The sequence below is a fragment of the Paralichthys olivaceus genome, chromosome 7 (genome assembly GCF_024713975.1).
Source record: "Paralichthys olivaceus isolate ysfri-2021 chromosome 7, ASM2471397v2, whole genome shotgun sequence".
NCBI classification, from domain to species: Eukaryota; Metazoa; Chordata; class Actinopteri; order Pleuronectiformes; family Paralichthyidae; genus Paralichthys; species Paralichthys olivaceus.
Genome location: NC_091099.1, coordinates 25,929,125 through 25,953,031, shown reverse-complemented (window position 1 = coordinate 25,953,031; position 23,907 = coordinate 25,929,125). Strand labels below are relative to the sequence as shown.

Genomic DNA, 23,907 nt, shown 5'->3' with positions numbered 1-23,907 from the left:
GTTCAGGTAAGTTTGCAAAACTCCTTCAGGCATTTAAGGAAATGAAAAGTAAACAAAAGGAAATGAACATAATGAGATGATATGCCCTGATGGAACACAACATGAAATGAGTGAACTGCAAAACAATGACGAGCTCAAAGCTACAGCAACAACCTCTCTCTGGTCCAGTTCTGATCATCATCATCATCATCATCATCATCATCATCACCACCACCACTAACATCTTCTATCAGACATGTTGCCAGAGAGATGCAGTTCCAGCCATTACATTGTGATGTTAGTGTCTTCAACAATTTCGGCCTATATGAATTGTGACCCGACAAGGTAGCCGATTATTTATACAATGGCTGAATCCTAGGAGTCTCAGCCACCTCACTATCAAACCTTACATTTCATACACAAACAGTCTGACTCCAAGGCCTTAGTCAGTTGACACACAATGACATTGTGACAATTACAGCAACTCCATGGACAGCACCACACATCAAACAAGTAGGACTATGACAGCATGAAGCTCGGGACGTTTTATTCTACTCTTACATGTCTGTATAGACAACTTCCACTTAAAAGTCATACTTACATGTTTCATTACATGAGGTGGGTGATCCTTGTAGTGAGGCTGTAGCTGCTGCTGAGCGACCATCATCTTTAGTTGAGCTTAACTCATTGGTAAACCCCTTTCTTATGTCTATTTCCACAGAGAAAAACTAGGACAAACACTAACATTGTGAGGCATAAAGCTGATTTAAGAGACACGCTTAACTCTCCGTTGGTCCACATCACTCACGCTGTCACCAACTCAACACCAGTTTATTGGATTACCAGCAGAGGGTGCATGTTCTTTCAGACTTTCCGACTATAAAAATGTTCGAATGTTGCAAGGCCCTACTGTGTGGCCCTTGATGGATGCTACAAAAAAAAGGAAATGGCCGTTGGTAAGCAAGAAGGTTCCTCGCCCTTGGTCCAATGATTTATTGGCATGGAAACCCACAGTCCAATTATCCAGAGTAAGAAATCATCATATGTTAGTCTAAGCTCTCTCTCACTCTCTCTCTCTCTCTCTCTCTCTCTCTCTCTCTCTCTCTCTCTCTCTCCCTCCAGAGGCGGTCGCTAGGGGAGAGGGCGTGGCGTCGTATCTAGGCAGTGACGTCAGCGGGAGCTGTTCACAGTGGCGTGGTGCTGAATAGGATCGTCTGCTCTCAGTCAGACAGCCGCTCCCTCGCTCGGTTGGTCGCAGCCATCAGCTGCTGCCCCAACGCTGGATTTCGTTTATCGGCGCTCAGCACGGGAACATACAGAAGCGGAGGAGGAAGAGGAGGAAGAAACCGCCCGCACCGTTTACATGTCACCTGAAACCCATGTGCAAGCGATTTACTACAAGTAAGTCACCTCGTTTCTTTCAGTCTCTGTGTGTGCGGAGTCTTAAAGCAGCGGGGATGGATTTCATCGTTATGGCTTCGAACTGCTAATAAATCACAAGTGATCTCGTGAGGGCTGCAGAACAGATAACCTACATCCCTGCTGTGTGTAATTACCAGCCCGTGTTTGTCCACTGAGGCAAGTCTTCCAGCCGCGCCTCAATCTTACCCTGAGTCTGCCCGGGGTAAAACATTTGACTCATATTTGCATGATCCAATGGTCAGAGATGCTCTCTCTCTCTCTCTCTCTCTCTCTCTCTCTCTCTCTCTCTCTCTCTCTCTCTCTCTCTCTCTCTCTCTCTCTCTGTCACACACGCGTTGAATGAGATCAAATAATAAATATAGGCAGATGCAAAAACGATATTGTACAACTATTATGAAAAATACAAATATAAAGCAGGGTAATGCTCACCTCTCTCTTATTATTATTGTCTCTATTCCCTCCTTCGTATTTGTGTGTGTGTGTGTGTGTGTCTGTGTGTGTGTGTATGTGTGTGTGTGTGTGTGTGTGTGTGTGTGTGTGTGTGTGTGTGTTTCTCAGATACACACTGTTCAAAAGGTGGCGTCTAGACTATAACTGCAAATTATTTCAATGCTATGGTGTTGATTCTTTCAGTTTGGAATTTTCCAGTTGGCTGACCCATTGCGAAGTAGTTTTACTGGTTGGAATAAAGAGATATACGCAGTTAGTGGTCACGTTGCTGCCGGTTTCTTCAAACAGAAAGTACAGGAGCTGGTGAATTTGCAGAGAGATGTTTATTTTGACTCCAGTACAATTAGGTGTGGCCTGGCTCCTGGCCTCCGCTCCTCTCATCTCCTCTCCTCTCCTCTCCTCTCATCTCCTCTCCTCTCCTCTCCTCTCATTTTGAAACAGACACAGTAGGTGCTGTAAAACTGCCTCTTTCCTTCATCTACACATATACATATATCTAAAGGGAAGCAACTGCCAATCTCGTTTATAGTGTCTTTGAATTTGAGTTGGCACTATAATACGGAGTTATTCCAGCCATTTAAACTCACAGTCCCATAAGGCTTGGACAAGAAACAAAATAAAATGTTAAAAACTGCGGCAGCAGATGCTGACAGAAGTCTGATTTGACTTTGACTGGATCAGAGTCCAAAAAGGCTGCACCCTCAATTTACTATAACACTACTTGTTATTGCCTTCTGAAACTTCCTCAAATACCACACTCAGAGACAGAATTACAACATAATGGGGAGACTGTTTCCTCCCTTCCTAAGATAGGGTTTTGTTGCAGAGGCTGGGATATTCCTGTTTGTGAATAGCAGCATCATGTTTTTGAGCTTTCCTCTCAGTTTCCACAAGATGCACATGGGCCATCTGTTTTCTCTTGGGTGCCACTCTCCACACTTCCTGAAATGAACACATCCTGACATTTGAGCACAAAGGCTGATATGTGAAAGGTGACATAATGACAGAGTTGCTAAAAATATTTAGAGGGGTGATCTAAATAGATGGAGAGCAGTGCCGTTCATTTTTTTCTTTGTGTCTACATGAGTTTAATTTCTGTCCCTGTGGAGTTAGATCTGCTCACATTTGAGTAATCATCTCTGCTTTTTGTTAACACACCATAGTTGCATTTGATTCTGTAAGTACTCTAATACAGCTCTTGGCTTTAGACGCGCCTGCAAGAGGAAGCAGAAGGCTTCACAACATGCCTGCATGTTGAAACATAATTGAGACTAAGCTATTCAGTCAGTTTTCATGATGTCTCCCTTTTTGATTGCTTAAATCTCCACCTTCTGTTTAATCATTTTGTTCAAAACTGTGTTAGTCATAGACCTCTTTGATGAGTTCCTGTAAGTGAGTTTTAAATCTGTAATTTGTCAAATACAAGGTCTGGTGTCTTTATTAAACCCAGCAGAGAGTTTTTTATGCATGGATCAAGCCTAAATGCTTTAATTCAAGTTCAGAGCATGTTGAGCACATGACTGTGTGATTGGTACTGAGTGCATATTGATGGCTGACTTCTGTTTATATTGTACTTTCAAAGTCACTCAAAAACTTCTGTCATTATGTGAAAATTTCTCCCAGCAAATGCCAGCCTTTCATCAAACCCCCATACCCACTGGCCTCTAAAAAGATCTGCACGTCTCTCTCTACATCCAGAAAAGTGGCTCTTATTGGGTGTCCAGTAAACAGGCTTCCTGGTCACGACAGAGCAGGCAGGTGGTTAAGTGGAGCTGGCAGGTTGATAGGGCAGTGGGGTGGGGTGTGGTGGTTGGATGGAGATTCGGGAGTCCAGTGAAACCTGATAGTAGAGGATCTGGTTTCTCAACCTGTGTGCTAGCGGAGAGACATTAGTGATAGTCTTTAATACTAAACAGTGCAAAGCATTGGATGAAAAGAAGTAATCGTGGTTTATATCACCATGATATGATGCTGATATAAATGAAGTCATGATGTGATGATAGTTTGACGGGTTTCTTTAATCTTTAATTGAGACAATAGGAGGATTGTGAGTTTGGAACTTCCTCTGTGGAGTTTGTGTTCTCCCTGTGTGTGTCAAGGTTTCCTCCAGTTTCCTCCCGCAGTCCGAACACATGCAGCTTCGTTGGTGACAGCAGGGGTGACTGTGAACGTGTACGGTTGTTTTTCTCTATATGTCAGTGCTCAGTGCATGGTACAGGGAGTACCATGCCTCTCCCCCAATGTCAGTAGGGATTGGCCCCAGGATAAGCACTTTAGATAATGAATAGATGGACATTCCTTGTTACTGTTGCTCTTCACAGAAAGTTCAGAAATCAGAGACTGTCACATAAAAACTCAACAGAGCTTGTACCGTGAGTGTTTATTTTGTAGATAACACACTGTGGGAACTTTGTGACTCTAAATTTCCTAAGAAACGAAGGGTTTAATGTCACAGACCTCCACATTCTTACTCTCAGTTGAAAATATTTTGATAAAACTGAAGACTTTATGTTTCACCATGTGAATACTTTAGGTTCTGTTGGCTTTGAGTCAATGCTGTGTTTTGAGTCAAATACTAACATCAGTGTGCCAACATGCTCACAATGAAAAATGCTAATATTCAGCAGGTATAAAGGCTGCCAAGTTCATGAGAGAGAACTGGAATGTTTGGGTATTTTCAGTCTTAGGTTATGATTAGAACAGACTTTCTAAATAAGAGTCTAGTCTAATCTAGAGTATCTAATAATAAAATGGTTATTATAAAACTGACAGAAAGGTACAAGAAGAGGTCAGAAGCTAAACTCCATACACTGCTCGCTTCATGTTGTCCTGTCAGTAAGTCTGAATTGACACTTTGTTTCACTTCATTCATTCAGCTTGTGTTATTTGTGTTATTTGATTACTTGCTGACTGTTCATCTTGCCGTGGGGGCAGTTATGCTGTTTTCAGCTGACACAGAAGCTGTGTTAGCATTTTCCAGGAGCAGAAAACATAACATTTTACACACTGACCAGAAAAACAACACACTCGGTATTTTACGTTTTGTACGTCATTTTACCACAGCTTACAGCTCTATCAATCTCCTGTTAAGTGGTTGACATATTCCTTCATGCAGCAAACAACGGGTAATGTGTAATCACTGTTGTGAATATTCTACGTTTTTTTGGTCAGTTTTCCTTAATCTTGTTGAGGGTTAATTGCAGAGGATGTCACACCTTGTTAAGCCTAATGAGACAAATTGTGATTTTTGAACATGGGCTATACTAATAACATTTTAATGATATGCAACCACATAATGTGTGTTGGAACCACTAACTGGTGAATATCCATTACTGGCTACTTAAGACCACATCTTGTCAGCATGTTGCTCTGTTCACACTGTGGGGTTGGTTGAAGTGTTTGAGTTCACAAAACACTTTTGGAGTCTCAGGGGTAAACAGTGTTGCAGGCAAATTCATTACAATAGAAGTAAACAGGACCCCTTCTTCTTAAAGAACAACCGAAAAAAAACATAACACGCCTCCATGCTGCTCGTGTAGTGTCATCCAAGTCTCCGGTTGCTTTCCCTGACTTCACCCACCCCTCCATCAGCATAGTGGTGAGTGATTGACGAGTAATTTTAAATTTTTCAGTGAACTATCCCTTTAAGATTAGGACAGAAGCCCTAAATACAGCTGCACTAACCACTAACATTCCTCTAAAAATATTAAGCATGATGCTATCGAGACCTTTTTGTGTTTTATCACCATAATAGCTTACTTTTAAGTTGTGTCTCTGCGTCACTGATGACTTTTTGAGTTTCTCCTCCCCAGTAACCACAATGATTGTGTTGTTATGGTCTACTTTATGGTTGAATCAGACAACGAGACTAGAGCTAATTAATACACATCGAACACCATACAACTACTCTGCACACACAGAGTAGCTGTTGTTTTTGAACTTGTATGAAACTTCCTTGGGAAGGGTGTCTTATTATGTAAAGTTTGAGGCTGTTAAATCTGACCATTAAATACACACAAAGAAAAACAGAAAAACAAAGAAAAGAGCAAAAAAGTTACACAATCAACCCCATCCAGTTGTAGTGAATTGAGGATGAGGTATATGGCCCACTGCCATCTTGGCCAGAGCAGCTGTAAAGTGCAGGAGAGACTCGCACTGTGAATGACAAAACAGGCAGACTGACAGCTGCCTGTGGACGGTGGCAGCCAGGGGTTCTCCCCATCACGGGGATGAAGCCACGTCAGCCATGGAGGAGGAATACAAAACATCAACATATTTTATATGACCCAGAAAACCCTCCCTCTCAGACGCACTCATGTACTCCCCTTCAGCAGCAGATGTGAGGGTGTTGAACACAGTTGGCAACGGTGATGATCCAGACATGTGGCTCAGCAAGGACCACAATGAGGAAGTAATATCAGCAATCATGGAGAACAGGCAGGTGCAAGGCAGCCTTTCATTGGCCGGAGGCAGCAAATCATGTGGATCATTTTTGTCAGATTAAATCTTTGCGCATGTTGCTGTGTTCACACATACCTATGTTGAGTTTCTTCTATGGCACTAAACAAACAGTCTCCCGTTTCAATATATTTAATAATATCTTGGTGGGACTGCAAGGTTGCAGTTTCAAGTTGGCAGAGCAGAACATGCTCAGGTCTACTGATCTCAGTTTCTTTCTGTTCCCACTAAGTCATACTCCTTCCTCTGGGTCTTCTGGACAAAACACCTCTGTTCATGTCTCAAGGACAGAATTCAGGAGACTTGGACAAAAAGGAACAGTGGCTAGGATGAGGATACTGTGGATCAAAGGAATTAGGAATACTAGAATTTGAACAAGTGGGACAGTAGCAGAGGTGCTTTGACGTGGTGACAAGCCATGAAAAGTCTGTTGCTGTATTGCTTGGTAAAGAGGCTTTACTGGGTATGAGGATGGAGTCAGAGGTAGTTACAGTGATATTTTTTTTCCTCCATTGTTTGTCTTCAATAGATCCACACCTATAGTATCAATGTTGGACCAGGTTGAACACAGTAAATTACCTGGTAGTCATATTATTTATATTTTTGTTGATTATCCCTTATATTTAGTCATAAATGGACTTAATGGTCCTAACTAAAATATATACAGAGTGGGACAAGAAATTCTGAGGTGTTCTTTTCTAAAATTGATAATAATCAGCAAGCTTGAATATCGGCCAATACCTCTAAAGATCAATAAGGAACATGTTGTTCTTCATTTGCTGTTCTTGTGCAGAGAGACATGTGAGAACAGTTTTTGTTTTAAAGTAATGTACGATATTTCTGAGAGAAGAACAGCTGGGTGCTGTGACCGTGTGGAGTCTGGTCTGAAAGCAGAAACTGTACTCACTGACTCTTTCGTGACACCTCACACACTAGCTGGAAATACTACACAGAAAGATAAAGTGTTGTCTGTCAAAAATAGCTCCAACACATACCTCCAAATACAATACCTCCACCTTAAACTACAAGTTATACTCATTATGCTAAGCTAAGTTAAACAAGTCCACAAGGACATACGACCGCTATTTATATTCTCAGGTTTATACAACTCACACCACTGTACACTACAAGTCACATTCACCCAATCAAACACAGGTTCTATATGCTGCACTGTTCTATCACATCACTCACACACTAACAGACCAGCTGTCAGGGGCAGTGTCTTGCCCAAGGACACTTTGGCATGTGGACTAAAGGGGCCTGGGATCAAACCACCCACCTTCTGATTAGTGAGTTAAAAGTATGGGCTTCACCCACTTAATAAGATGGATCAGGTTCAGGGAGTGCACCCACCCCAAACAGCACTATTTTTAACAGGCAGTATATACACATATATATATATATATATATATATATATGTACATGAAGATGGAGTGTATGATTACATGTGACTACGTTAGCCCTAATTAGACCCTGTAGATGTGATTAGAGACCAGACATTTATCATCTATCCTCCAGCCTCTGTACTATCCTCTCTCTTTCATTTCTATTCAGACCATAGAGGCTTCACCTTTCATCCTGCCTTCATGTGGGAGTGAGTCCTTTACATATCTCTCTCTTCCCCCATCAGTCTTGTGTGTCTGCCATCCTCCTGTCTTCTCTGTCTCCTCCATCTGTCTTTCTCCTCCCCTACTACCATGCCTGCAGGTCCATGTGCCAGCATGGCAGCACGGGTGTATGTCTGTTAAACTTCATGGCTATGGGTTGTACGTTGTCCTAAGACCATGAAGTTTTTCTTATTTGTCACTGCTACATATGCTGAAATCGTAGATTGGCTCCTGTAAAGGTGGTAGAGTTTGTCACGTGGCACCTATTCAGCTGACAATGCCATTGATATCTCACTTCTTCATTCTGGTCAGATAAGATTTACCCAGAGCAAATGACCGTTTCACTGCAATACAAAAATAACAAGGTTAGGTACTCATAGGCCATTTTTGCCACTGTCTGTGAATATATGCTACAGATTTCAGCATTTAACAATCTATTCTCAATCAAGTCACCATCCAACTGATACTGAAATCAGAGTCAGCTTTTCAGCAATTCTATTCATCTTATTCCAAAATCCTGTGCAAATCATTTACACGTGTTCACAATTATATTACATCTCAACTTCGTTAAAACAGAATCTCTTTTTTTTTATCTCCACAAATGAGGTTATGTGTTCCTCCGCATTTGTTAATTTGTGAGCAGGATTACGCAAACACCACTCAACCTTTTTCCATTAAATTTTGTGGTGAAGTGGGGCATGACCTGATGAAGCATTGATTCATCAGAGAATTATTCATGGACCTTCATAACAGAAAAGTAGACATGTTTTATTGGACTCATATCTAGGAGCAGATCCAAACTGAAATTTGGGTTTAGTGAATTTAAATGTGTTTTCATACGGAGGCTGTTTAATGGGTCTTGGTGGATGTATGCTCTCTATTGAGTGCCATAGCATCTTTTTTCCGCCACTTGGAGGCAGAACCTTTGCTGGATGGGCTGATGGTAATACACCACTGAGTACTAGCATGCATTTTAGCATTGCCTTGGTTTCCCACCTGATAAGATGTTCTGCTCTCACTCTGCTAAATGCGCCGCTGTGTTCACCATCTTGGTTGCTAACATTTGGTTTATCCGAATCCTGACAGTAAACACATGCTGAGAGTGAATTTAAAACAATGAGCTTAAAGACGCTAAACTATTCATGGAGCTGAGGATACCTGCAGAGAAAAGTTATTTAGTGTAGTTTTAAATCATGCATACACCCCAAAGAGATTTTCAGACTAAAAATGTAATTATGGATTTTTGAACATTTGTTCAAATCTTTGCAGAATACCAAAATATTTAAGGGGAGCACAGAACAATCTGTTTCTATTCTTTAATGTTACTCCTGACTATTACAGTGACATACCTAGCTGGAAGGGTCAAATCAATTTTATACAGTATTACTTCACAATCTGAATAGCATACAACCATTCATGCTGAGGGGACTTTTCCCACTGAGAAACAACCGGCACATAAAAAAAAAGTTTCTCAGACACACATTCCAGCAAAGGGGTTATATTTTCATTGTTGTTTGTCTGTTTGCTGGAATATGCAAAGACTAGAGAGCTGATTTTCCTGAAACCTGGTGGAATGGTGCAGTATGAGCCCAAGAAAAACTCTCCTGGTACAAATTCGAGTAAGTGGGTGGGTAAAATTCTGCTTTTTCACTTTCTTTAACATTGTGAGATAGGATGTAAGCCTTGTCAGAGGTATGTGCTCTCTGGCAGTCCCTTTTAATTCATCAAGTGTTAAGCATAAAGACAGATACCAGCAAAACTAGTGATTCATCTACGTCAGTGAAGGCTGCCACATTCGGGGGGATAACAGTAAAACCATACTTGATCCTTCACTCCTGGGTTTTCACTGAAGCTTTTCATCTTTTCCTCCTCTTTTAAAGAAGAACCATGACAGGAGATGAATTACAGTGGGCCTTGGCTGCAACATGACTCTCAATGTCTTTAATGATATGAAACTCTCTAAGCAGGATATGAGGATATGAGAAAACTCAAAACAGAGAAGTGCACTCACAGTCTGCAAAGTCCTGTTGTGTGAAGGGTTCCTAGTAGAAGCTAACTTCGTATCCTCCACTTACATCATTAATCGAGAGTTCATCACCACATCAGTTGTGGAGCAAAGGCAGCAGCATCAATGGAAGTGTGCTCAGAGTCAAACTGACTATGTGGACTATGACTTTGCACACACACACACACACACACACACACACACACACACACACACGCACACACACACACACACACACACACACACACTAACACAGAGAGAGAGTGAGTGGGGAGGAGAGATGCCACTCTGTCACTGGTTTCCTTCCTGTCCTGCTCACAGCTACTTCTCTGGGTCACTGGTTAAGGTTATCATTAGGGTAAGACAAGGCATGCTTAGCAGTAGGGTTAGTGTAGTCCTCCAGGAAACAAATGCAAGTCTATATAATGCCTCCATCCATATAAAGAAAATATGTGTGTGTGTGTGTGTGTGTGTGTGTGTGTGTGTGTGTGTGTGTGTGTGTGTGTGTGCTTGTGTGTCCTCAGGCATGTAACCTTTTCATACCCTATCAACATGCTGTTCTTGCATAGCTTAAACATATTGCAGGAGTAGCCCCATCAAACCAGTTTTCAATATTTAATGCTTGTGACTTGTAGTCCAAAGTTTGAAGACAACTGAGCCTCACATCTGCAAACATGACAGCTCTGATCTCTGGTGTACTGCAGAGAGGAGATGGAGCCTCTCCACCATATGAAATTACAAGACAGATTAATGTGATTGATTGTTCAAAAATATACACTGTGTAAAACCTCTTGATGTTTTACTGGTGTTAAATCTTTACTGACGACTGTACATGACAGTTTACAGTAGATTTGATCACAGTCATATTGCTGAATGTGTCACTTGTGGATGCATCACACTTGTAGAAGGACTGTTAAGGAACTATATAAAAGTTATTTGAGGGATCAAAAAGTGAGTATAGCAGTATTTTGATTGACATTGTTATGGAAGGAAGGGCTTTGCTACAGCACTAATGCTGCAGCACTAATTTAAAGAGACTTAGTTACAGATGCTAAATGTTATCCAATAGCTTAAGTTAGTGACTACTTCATGTTCACTAATGTAAACTGAGGGGACTGAGATTATAGCATCAACAAGCTCAAATTGGTTTTTCTCGGGGTGGATTAGGGAAGGGAAGGGTTTCTCTATGTAATCCATCTGAACGAGATTGGCTGGACGATATTTACTCTGGATAATATTCATTTTGTTGAAATATGTGCATCTCACTAAAGCTACATTTGGAGAAGACAGCTGTGCAGTCAGGGGTGGGGGCTGGTTGCCTGGCTGCTGCTGTTGGCAGGTCAGTGTGAACAGACTGTGTGAACATGGAGAGATTATGTTTCCACCACTGGTCCTGTCTTTACCTCTGCTGAGAGGACGCAGAGAGCAGGATTTGGGTTTGGTTGATTTAATCTGCAGTCTGAGGTTTATATTTGGAAACTGTGTGTGTGTGTGTGTGTGTGTGTGTGTGTGTGTGCTGTCAGTCATCTACCCTGTTAACTGATTAAATCATAGACATGCTCATCAGTCCTGTGTCTGTGGTCTGCACATGTTTGCTACAGTTAAGGTTGTGCTGCCGCTCTGTCTGCACCAGAGGTGCCCTCCTGTTATTTCTCAGAAAAGGCCTTAATCTACTTTTGTGAGGTCTGGAAGAGGTGCTTTGGGTGGAGTCAAGTGTGTGAGAGTGTGTGTTCACCACATCTGACGTGCACACATCTGGCTCTAGAAATTCAAGGAGAACCAGCCACACACCGATAACAAGAGGAGGAAACGTGAGGACCTCCTGAAGCTGTAAGCAGTCTGTCATTACCTGCATGGACTACAGGCCATGTTCTGACCTCAGTGTGTGTGTGCGTGTGTGTACAGCTCTGTATGGTATAAATTGAGGTGCTGAGGTTAAAGATGATGATGAGGTAGAGTATATGCTGTAGCTCCGTACTGCATGTTTTGCTTTGATTTTTAACTTCCTCCTCATGCTCTTTCCATCCTCAGATTCCTGTGTGGCAAATTCAAAGTGTCTTTCATGGCTGACAAAACACTCACAACATGGAGATGTAAATGCATCTGGTGCAGCTGGCAGCATTGATCAGGGAGAGGATCCACAGAGTCTGGTGTAACCAAATGAAGGAGTAGGAATAAGTGTACTTTGGCCAGAGCTCTCCTGCTGCTCAGTGTAGCCATTTGCAAACATGTCCTGCAGAACAACCCGGGAGATTTGGGCCTGGACTTTCTCCGCAGTTTGGTTTTCACACATGCACAATGCAGCTGCAGATTCACTACACAGACACATTCACAACAGCAATAAATCCACTGCAGAAGCTGAGGGGTGGTGCAGTAGACAGAGACAGGCCGTAACGTAAACGTATATACTCTCCAGCTGTGTTGTCACATTGTCTCCTCCAGATATTCTGAGTAATTCCGCTGAAACCCTGGATGCTCTCACTCTAAGTGACTACAACTTAAAGACCAACTAAGGGCAGTCTGGGCAAAGAGAATGTGTTGAAGCTTAAATACAATTCTCAAAGGTGCAGTAATCAACATTTCGTCATGAACAACTAATGCAATAATGTGATTTGTAAAATGAGACAGTCACTGTGTCTAAAGGATTTATTCAGTCCCCACAAGTGTAAGTGGTGTAGCATCTTTTTAGCTGTTTAATATTTTTGTTTATATTTTGGTCATTTGTCATGTGTTAAACAGCAACCGTTTTATAAGGTGATGATACCCTGCCCCCTGATCAGCAGACACAGGTTTAATGAGAGTGAACAGGTTTAGGGAGCATTGCTGCTCAACAGAAGATTATTACAACAGAAATTAACTGCATTAACATCTCAGACTGAAATGTAGCTTCTGAATTAGTTTTGTTGTGTCAAGGACAACATTCGGTCAAAAGAACATTTAAATCGCACAAAAGCATATTCCCCATTTTCAAGTTGCAATCTGTCAGACATCAGCTGCTGTTGCAGAGCTCTGCTAAGTGATTAGAAATGTAAGATGGCCCAGCTGAAACAAGCAGCTCATGTCACACATGTGTAAACAATCATGGGGGAACAAGATAAATACAGGGCACCTTGCAGTAAATCACATGCAGAACCAAGAGGATTATATGTTACATAAACTCCGCCAGTCTCAGCCTCTCATCCAAACCACTGAACCAAAGTCACCAAAACCAAAACCCACTCTGAGACACACAGACAGCCAGCACTGCACAAAGTAAAGAACAAAAATGAACTTTATTTGACACTGAAATACATTAAGAGTAAAACTAGTATTTGTTTTGAAAAAACATGGTATTATAGGGTTATCCATCAATCCATCCATTTTCTATACTTTTTTTCTCTTTTTAATGTGGCAAACCCAGCTCACATTGGGTGAGAGGTGGGGTACACACTGGACAGATCGGCAGGCAATTTTATTTGCACAAATTTGCTTGTTTAATTAAAATATTTCAAAACTTCAAAGTCTAAGCAAAGTCCATTGTGAGCCTCTATTTATTTAAAATGACTGTTCCATAACGACTTACGAATTGTATGATATTGTGAAAAGTTATGCAATCAAGGCAACAAAAAACCCACAATGCTTCATGTGAGCTTAAGAGATCAAAAACTGTCTCCTTGACTACATCTGGTGTTGTTCGTATTTGGTGTCATTGATCAAAAACAACAGCTCGGCTGAATGAATCAGGGTCTTTTGTCTCTGAGGATGCTGACATTTACACATCAACTCTGTTTAAACAAAGGAGCACCCCCCATGATGTGTTGATTTCAATGCTGCATGTTTTCATTTGCACACATAGCTTAAATGTAATAGCTCCATTACAAATGAATAGCTCCAACTTGCCTGTTAATGAGGCTGGTTTAATTACTTTCCTCTGGCAGATGGCAAACAGTCCTGTCATTCTTTTTTTTTTTCATTTTAAATTAAAACTGTGCATCACCCGTAATGCTGGTATAATTGTGAGGCTTTGATCATTCTGACATCAATATTGTGTTTGGACTCATACGTTGTTGTGTTTGGAATGGGTAGTTGATTGATTTGTGGCGTAGCAAATGAAAGAGGACCCAACTGCAAAAAAAGCATTTAATCAAACTAACAAAGAAACTAGAAAAACTGAAACTGAGAGGATATATAGGTCTCCAAAGACATGCAGGCCAGAGAAGACCCCACCTGAGTCAAAGGGTCAGATCAGATAAAAAAGGGTGGCGAAAATTGGTAGTCCTGGAAATCTGGTGTCAGGAAGCAAGACGGGGGCCGTGGAAGAAATGGGAGAGCATAGAGAAAAGGAAGATCAGCTGAAAGGATCTGTGGGGAATGCAAGTAAGCAGGATTAGCTTCCTGCTTAGAGCAACCTATGACGTCCTTCCATCACACAAAAACCTACAGCAGTGGCTGAACAAAGATCCATCCTGCCCACTACGCTCAACTCCAGCTGCCCTCAGACACATTCTCACTGGTTGTAAAATAAGTCTATCCCAAGGTAGGTATACATAGAGACACAACCAGGTACTATAGACAAGCAACAATAGACACAAAGAGAACTGCCACCATTGCCTTGCCATCAAAAACACCAAACGCAGTTCAAAGGACAACATTTGTCCGTGAGGGGGAACAGGGACAGAGACAGCCTCCTCCACTGACCAGGGGTCTCATTTATAACCCTTGTATACGCACAAAGCAGGGCCTGAAACGTGCATACGCCACTTCTCACGCAAAGACTTGACAGGAGAATGTATGCATTTCCACACAAACCCTGACCCATGCATACGGACATTTTGGAGACGGAAAAGTGGCAATGCAGACGTGAGGTGGTGAACTGAAGGAGATTATTGATCGTCTTCATCATCCACACATGACTTTTATCTGCCTTTTTGTCTCTGATATGTGTATCTAAGCCAAAACTGGATCCAAGGCCAACACACACGAACATATGAGCTTCTGAACATGAATTGAAATGTTCTGGTTATAGTTGAGTATTTTTTCCTCATATTATAAGCACATATTCTATATGTATGTCTTATGTAGTTCTGTTGCTTTCTTTTATCCACACTTCATTGCATGAACGTGCATGTGCAACACACATTACAGTTTAATCTAATTTAATGTCAACTCTTATCATTTCCACATGACTGGCAACATATGGAGATGTAGAGGGACATCTCAATTCAGCCTCTGTACCACCCGAACACTTCATCTGTGTTTGATGTTACCTGAACTTTGGGCCGTTACTAAGGCAACATTTGCCACACATGGTGACAGCGACAGCCAGTCAGCCAGCGATCATTTGCTACGTTCACCAACTATGTGTTCCTCTCTCTCCCACTTGTTCCATTTGTTCTTCCCATCGCCATTCCCCTGAGTAAGGAGTTGGTGGGAGGTCTGCACAGCAAATTCTTTAGGGTTAGAGACGAGACAGATAAAGTCACCATAAAGGCTGTTCATTTGTAGGTGCTATCTAGAACTTGGAAACAGACCAGGCCTCTATGACTGAGATATGAAGCATGCATTATGCACTAGGTCGAAAGTGCTGTCACAAGAATGATAAATAATAAGAGACTAGAACAGGAAGAGGCTTTTGTTGTCAAGGGAAAGATCAGTGCAAGAAACAATGGAAAAATGTATTGTAGGGAGGTTGAAGAAGCGCTGACAACAGGAGCAGTCTGATCTGGTCCTCCAGTCCTGAGATCACAGCCTTGTTCAGGGATACACATGCATGTGTTCGTTGTGGAAAGAAGAAAGCCACAGGAACATGGAGAGACCAAGTAAACCCAACACAGTGATTTTTCCAACAACTTGAGTGGGTTGAAACAAAGACACAGTTTGTGACTGTTTGTGACTCATCAAGATAAACCAATGAGTGCTCGTAGTGCTGCTTTAAGGGGAGAAAAGGTCATTGGTTTGAGTTCTCTTCTGCTGTTTTGTTCAGTGGTTCTGGTTCATTATTTCTAAAACTGTAAAAACCAGAGCAAATGTGAAAGTGTTTGAGATGCAGTCGGTAAATATTAATAATAATAATAAGTTGAAATATGCTAAAATCTTAATTCAACATGGCATTTTACTATGAAGCCGAATTTATTGGGTTTCCAGTCCTGTGAGGCTCATCCTATGAAGCTTATAGGACTTTAAGTAGGGGAGGCAGTAGCCTCAGTCCATAGCGACTTGGCTTGGGAACCGGAGGGTGGCCGGTTCAAGTCCAGCATGGACGTAAGTTGGAGAGGTGCCAGTTCACCTCCTGGGCACTGCCGAGGTGCCCTTGAGCAAGGCACCGAACCTCCCAATTGCTCACCAGGCGCCTTCATGGCTGCCCACTGTTCCGTGTGGTCACTGTGTAGATTGTGTTCCGTGTGTGCTCCATTCACACGGACGGGTTAAATACAGAGGTCAAATTTCCCCATGCTGTGTGTGGGACCATAAAGAGGAATCTTAAGGTTTATACTATGAAATGTAATATTCATTTGGAATGGGGAGTAGATAGTTAACAGATTTATCTTGTGCCTCTCTCTCTCTCTCTCTCTGAGACAGTCAACCCTCACCAACATGACTACACTGCTTTGCAGTATATGGGAAGTTTCAAACAATGTCTGGTTGGTTAAATCCATCTCCGCCGTGAACACACTCAGTACATCTTAATCTCTCCAATGTTTCCAGATGTGCCAGGAGCATCCTGTCACCAGATTAGTCATATTCCCAAAAACAGATCCATGTGCTTAAGTAATAGCAAACGTTTCCACCACAGTGTGTCCCTCAGAGTCAGTGCAGACAGTGTGTGTCAAACTAAAGCTCATTATAGAGGCTACATCATGTGATTAAGTGAAACGTTTCATCCAAGAGGCTTCCTTCAGTTCCACAGGTCTTGTTAGTAACGAACAGATTCATACTTCGTGGCCCCGAGTTATTTACCTCGTTCCCATTCGTTATGATTTCGCAGTCACATAATTAATTTTTTCACAATCAGTAACTTACACATTGACACATTCAGAGACCTTTTACCAGCTGTTCTTCCTGCATTTAGCAGCTTTAGTTGTTTCTTTTAGTCTGGACACGTGTTTGTACTAATATATATATTTTATAAATAAAATAACAGTTTGCTCCTTATGAAATATGAGGCTCTGCTGCCAGTCAAACACTGGTCTGTGATTGGTCATTTGCAGTAAAGACCGCCCCTTTTCTGTGCACGCGCTCAGATCTTGATGAGAAAAACCTAAGTTGACTTACTGAGTTAATAACCAGCTACATATGACCACTTAGCATGACTGTGATTGTGAGGTTAAGTTCAGCTGGATCTCGGAAAGATATCCCGGGTATGTTGAACTTAGTACAGACCCCAGATGCTCTTCACTCATTTGAGACATTTTTTAAATAAAAACAATTTTGAATGCACCTTATTAACACATATTTTCTCTAGATAATCTCTAGCCACAAAGTGACTAAGAGTGGACGCTCCTATCTAATGATTTAAAGAAGCAAGTTCAACCTTTGCTTTGGTTTTACTTTTTAGAAATAAAATCTTTCTATTCCTGTATGTACGTGTTCATCTGTTGGAAGCCATGAAGTATTTACAAAAGGCAACTCTCCCACTCAGTGACCTATGTACTGGCAAAAATATTGCACCTTTGCTCCACTTCCTCACTTCCATAGCATGTTAGGGAGCAGTCAGTAGCTCTGTTTGACTCTGACCAATCATTGAAGGAAGATCCAACACAGAGAAGCAGCAAAAATAAACAGAGAAAGAAAGAAAGAAAAGTCATTTTAGATCATAGAATCACTTCATCATCTTGAGATTTAATAACAACATAAGTTACATCATATGAGTATAGTGAATCTCTTAAAGCTAACCTTTTGTGCACTATAATCTTTGTCTATTTATGTCTCACTTTCATTCTGAAACTCATACTAATTTAGTGCCAATTGTTTTATTTTTTTTATAGTATTATTTTTATGTTTATGTTATGTTTGAATTGCCTCTGTGTTTTAAATACAGGAAGGAGTCAGATGCCTTGCCTTAAATCATACAGATTTTTTCCATCTACTACATCTCGCTTTGTAATTTAACGTCTAATTTAAGACAGCCATATATTTGCCAGTTTGGCTTTCGTAAATATACATTTTCCCATCACTGCACAGTCAGCTCCACGTGGGAACTTTTTGAGCCTCTTCAGTGTTTTCACTTTAAAGTTTAGCGTTCACACCTGCTTGTCAGTGTAAACTTCTCACCATGTTTGAGGCAAAGATGATTAAGAAAATCATTACCTTGTTATGGGAGCATGTTGGTGAATGACCACAGGCACATGATGGTTTAGCTTTCTGTCTATCTTTTTTTTGGCTGTTTGGGCAGGGGGGCATACATGAGTTGAAAGGCAACTTGTAAATGTGATGGTGTGCCAGCACATGTGGCACAGGGATATAAAATACATTTCCATGGCTTGACTGGGAGTGAAACTGTTGTTGTGTGATGGTGCTTTGACAGTGGATCAGTAGGCAGCTGTTAGCTGTAACAAATGTAGAGCAAATCAATGCTGAACAATCTATACCGCTTTGTCTGCAGCCACGCCTTAGAGCAGTGTGTGTGTGTGTGTGTGTGTGTGTTTTGGGGCTTGTGTTCACAGCTGTTGTGCATTGTAATGACCCGGTCAAGTATTGATGACTTAAAGAAGCGGCAGTGAAAACTCGTGTCAGTCTGTCTTTATGTCCCTGCCTGTTATTGGTTGTGTGTGGGTGTGTGTGCGCTGGGGCAACGAGGCAAAAGTCAGAGGTCAATAGGTCAAAGAAAAAGAGCGAAAGCATTACGAGGGGGGCAGGGTATGAATCCTATCATTTGGGCAGAGGCCAGTGGTGTGCAGTCAAGGCGGTCAAGTCTAACAATCTGAAAATAGACATGAATTAAATCATACCTATGTGAAGCGATATCTGTCCTTATATGTGGTTTTTAGAACCGCACTTTGAATTTACACCCTCTTGTGGTGGCAGCGGGTTGTTGTATCTGGAAGATGGATTCACTTCCAGCCGCTACATCTACAATTTCTGTCATTTTCGTGGGTGTGTCCCGTTTGCAAGGGCTGGGGCTTCTCAAGCGGAGGGGAGAGCAGCTTGTTCTGGATTATTGCACATTGGATCTCAACGGTACGGACGCAAATAAGTAAGTGCAAAGTGAATAACATGGGTCGGAGATCACCAAAGTTAAACTCGTTTTGGATTGGTTTTCTTATTTGCCCCTGCACTTGCACTGATTGAAAGTGATCTGGGATGCAAAGGCTCACCACTGCTTTATTTCCATGTAAGTGGGCACTGATGGGCTACAGAGTTCTTGTCAAGCTGACTGACTCCACTGTTCTGCGATCAGGTATCTTGCACATGGGCAGTGTGGAAACTACTTAGAAAATGATTACATTAGTCTTTTCTTCTACACTGGTAAGATGCAGCAGGGAGTAAACCGGCAAATGACACCGATTAGTTTCAGTATAATTCACCCATTTACTCACTAATGCTGTCCTTCCAGCCAAAAGAGGCAAAGACTGATTTGCACCAATGTCACACACTCGTCTGTTCCACTTCTGCGAGTCAGTAAAACTGATTTCAGATGCACTGATCCATCTCACAATTGTTAGAAAACACTGTGGCATTTCATATTTATTAGAATTAAAAATAACACAATGAAAATACTTGATTGGTTGAGAGCCTATTTCTGAAATAGCTTGTAAAATCTGTTTCTTTACTTTGAGTCTCACATTTCATTTGGAAAACGCTTTGTCACACTTTGACTCCATAATCTAATTTTCAAAGCAATAAATGATGAGTGACAGCAGCATGATTTGATGATGCACTCACTGGCCTACTGGAAACAGTCGACACAGCCTTAAAACATATCATGTTATTCAAACCTTTCTCTCCAACACGTATCTGGACTGTGTTCTTTCCCTCTCAAAGGGATGGCAACAGTTAATCAGTCAGTCCTGTAGACCCTGTGAAAAATAGAAAATTACTTAAAACATGAAGAAATACAATTAAATATCCTATCTTCACGATAGAGCATGAGTGTGGTATTTAACAGCAGATGGTCATGAATCGTATAATGAAAATAAACCAGATAAACTGGTGCATAGGACATCTATGAAAAGAGACATTGTCTGCTCCTGGCAGCATGTCTGAGCTGCTATTATCCCAGGTAACAGTACGTTTCCTCTCACAAAAGCATAGGACACACAAAGCTGTTCAACGTTCCTTTGAAAACTTCGCAAAAAACTATGGCCCACTGAAGTGTCAATTCAGCTACTGCTCTATTAGGCATGTGACTACAAGGAAATGAATGGGGCTTTTGGATGAGCCATAGGAGAGCCATCAGTCCTGCCATAAAACATCCCTGTCTGCTGCACGGATTCAACTGGCTGCTCTAGATTACATGGAACAAACACAGCAGCTGCTCCGCATTCATTCACACGTCCATGCAAATGTGCACACAGGCAGGGGCCATGCACGCAACGACACACACAGATGTATGGATGAGTGCAGTGAGGGCTGATGGGTAATTGGGAGTCATGATTACAAAAAGTTGAATGAGAGCATATCATCTAAGAGTGTGCTCTGCAATAGGCAGGTCTGATTGGACTGGATTGTCTTAAAGTGGTTGTCAAGTGGTCTCACAGCACTGACTGAGTCTGCGTCTCAAATACTTCATACTTCAGTCATTACGCTACTCAGTACACAGTAGGCTCCTCTCACAGGAGGCGGGCATTTTTCCAACCTACGATTCCGACAGGGATGTGCTGTCTTAGCTCGAACACGCTGTGCGCTCACTGAGGATAACAAGTGAATCATGTGACCATGTTTGACATCGGTGTACTAAACCGAACTAAACTCAGTGGGTAGTCACCAAAAGAGGAGCGAGAGAGAGAAGGTGAGAACTTACTGATCTGGCTGATAATGTGTCGTTGTCAACATGCTACCAAGCCACTTGAGATTTTTCTTGTCTTATAATATTAAGACTTAAGGTTGAGAAATGAAAGGAAAAGAAACAATGAGAGGTGGAGGGTGAGGACATCTTCCGGCTCTGCAATTTCTTGCCTGTGGTTTTTGTAATGTTGAGAGATAGAAGATAAACAGAGTTCATACAAATGTGCCAATGAGTCTGAGTATGATTCCCTATCACCAGCCTGTGTCAGTAGTGGAGGATTCTGCCACAACCCCAGAATATGGTCAACGACATGGCCGTTAAACAGCCCATGTGTGTTGTGTATGTCTGGTGATTAAATTGTGCTTAAAACAGCTGCAATCAATGTCTTTATAATAACATTAAATACAATTCTGTATTAATATAATGCTTTCCCCGGCAACTCCTGTCACCATTTCCTTGGCCAAGATTTCCTGACTGCTTTGCTGACAATGTGTGATGGTGTGTCTTATAAAAAGTACTGCTGTGTGAATGCTTGTGTCTATTCACCATTCACATACAAACTGTAAAACAGCATCATACGTTTCAAACTGCAGATGGTAATGTGTTTGATTTCGAATGACTGACGCAATCTTGTCTGACCAGTAGCAGATCTTTTAAATAGTTGACCAGCTAAAACAACAATAACAACTATGTACCATAACCATATAGTTCCCCCTCCTGCTGTGATTCATCCTTGTCCCATTTGTCGTCATGGGAGCAGTAATGTTGCTCAAGAGCAGGTGGCAGTAGGTCCTGATCTGATCAAATTACCACACTGATTACATTGTGTCTCATAGTGATGGTATTATATGCTACCACTCACCACATTATGCAACCACAATTACACAGACAGAGGAGACAGAGAGACGGAGGGAGAGGAGGAGGGTGTGATCTCTTGATAGCTCAAAATACTCACTGATATAAATGTAGGAGATACTGAAAATGAATTTAATAACAACAAAGGGAGCGGAAATATATTTCTTCAAAATGGGTGCAAATTGTGAGCAGCAGCCTCTGGCACGAGCGCTCGTGAGTGCCACAAAGTCATTTTTGCGGTGTTAGTGGCCAGAGGCACAAGTGCAATCAGGTCACAGTGAAAGCTCAAGAAAAATTACAGTACGACTGATAGGAATATGAGCAGGTGGGGTCTGGGCTCACAGAGTTAATGCTTTCCCTTTAACACACATCACACAGTTACATGTGACTGAGAGTCCTGCTGAGGGAACTGCCTGTCTCTGGGAATAGTTGTTTTTGATCTCTGCACAGTCAGACTAAAACTACATTCACATCAACTACACATGTGTATCTGTTGTTATTGTCTGTTCACTGTTACCATGCCAGCAGCATAGGGATGGGTCACTCTGGTCTAATCCTCTAATTGCCAGACTTTGTGCAGATATTCATCATACCCAGAGGAGGAATCCTAATGAACTGGAGATCATTTGCTTTATCTTCCAGTGCCACCACCAGATTGAACCTTTACTTTGTCCAAACTTTAGCTTGTGAATAAATACAACTAATGACATACCAGTCAGCCTTATGGAGTAATATGGATTTAGCACTGCACAACTACTGAGCTTTAAGTTAGTGTTGGTAATCCTGAAGGTAGAAGGGGCTACACTTTGAATAAATGCTATAGATACACCCCAACCTCTCCAATTGGTCCTCTCGTTACAGCTACGCAGTGAATGTGCACTGCTTGACAGATGCTTGAAGCCAACTTTTCTATGATCATATGCTTACTTCTAGCAGTAAATGTCTCTCTGGCATGAGGACTCCGGTCAGGCGCAGTGAGAGCACCGACATGGAGCATGCAAACTTGCAGCCAATCATTTCATTCAATGTGTTGTGTTTATTATAGTCCTGTGAGGGCCCCTGACAAGGTTTTCTTCTTTCTTTTTTTATTTAGACTTTATTTATTGACAGCTATGGGGGGGGTTATATTTACACAATTTTGGCCTGCACATATAGACAACCTCCTAGGACGAGCTATAATACAGATGAGAAAATACTGAGGGTAATTAGCTGCAGCCTCTCCTCCTGCTCAAAACAAGTCATTTGACGGTTCATCATCACGCGCCACTGTTTCTGTAGTCCTGATTTCAGCCAAGATTGCTTGTTTGTTGATGTAAATGTGTAGCCATTGACAGAGCCCTGAGTCTTATCTGAAAGGAAATATAACCCTCCATGAAAAAGCACTAGGGTATCTCTTGTTGGGGTTACCGTTCCCCCGCTGGACAATAAAACATGAGCTAAGCACCTGACATGCGTGTGTGTGTGTGTGTGTGTCTGTGTGTGAGAGAGAGAGAGAGTGAGAGAGCCACAGCTGTGTCCTGACTGCCTGCTCTCTGTACACTGACGGGCAGCTACACTAGTACAGTTACATGTGACTGGGTCACCATGACAACAGAACTCCCTGGAGCATGCAGAGAGCACAGTGACGTCACTGGCCTTTGCATGCTCGTGTCTGTGTGTGTGTTCCTGTGTGTACAGTATATGTGGCATTTGCTGAATTCACTGTGGGTCCTGCCAAATCTGCTGGAGTGCAACAGAAACAGACCCAGGAAATGAAATGGTCTGTAAATTAAAAGAGAATATGAAGTGTATGGGAAAAAGGAGAGTGAGGAAAAACAGACAGGTGGAGCCAAAAGACTGACAAAGGAAAATTAAAAGACACATTAGACGCAGAGAGTCTGATACTCTGAACCTAGCACTATGTTATTTCTTCCACATGGTCCGATTTGTCTTATCAGTGGTCCCTCAGCTGTGATTGTCTGAGCTGTGTGTGTGCATTGCTCAACACTATTCTCTCTCCTACATAACAAAAGAACAGCATTGATTACTGTTATTCTCCATGCAGCCACAGAACTACATATTGACAGACTGACTCACATGAACACGGATGCAGGTTTATGCCTCGCAATGTGCATGTACAAGTACACAGACATCATAGCACCCAAATACACTTACAGACCAACATTTTACTGAGGGTCTCAAGCCACTTGCACACACCCGCACACATG

The 23,907-nt window shown here is 41.8% G+C and overlaps 1 protein-coding gene across 1 annotated transcript in view; it reads left to right on the top strand.

Moving 5' to 3' along the window:
- Positions 1-1,169: 1,169 nt before the first annotated feature.
- Positions 1,170-23,907, top strand: part of smpd3 (sphingomyelin phosphodiesterase 3) — a 60,125-nt gene continuing 37,387 nt past the window's right edge. Inside the window, exon 1 of the mRNA XM_020078198.2 lies at positions 1,170-1,380. The gene's annotated coding sequence lies outside the window, so the exon portion shown is untranslated. The remainder of the gene's footprint in view (positions 1,381-23,907) is intronic.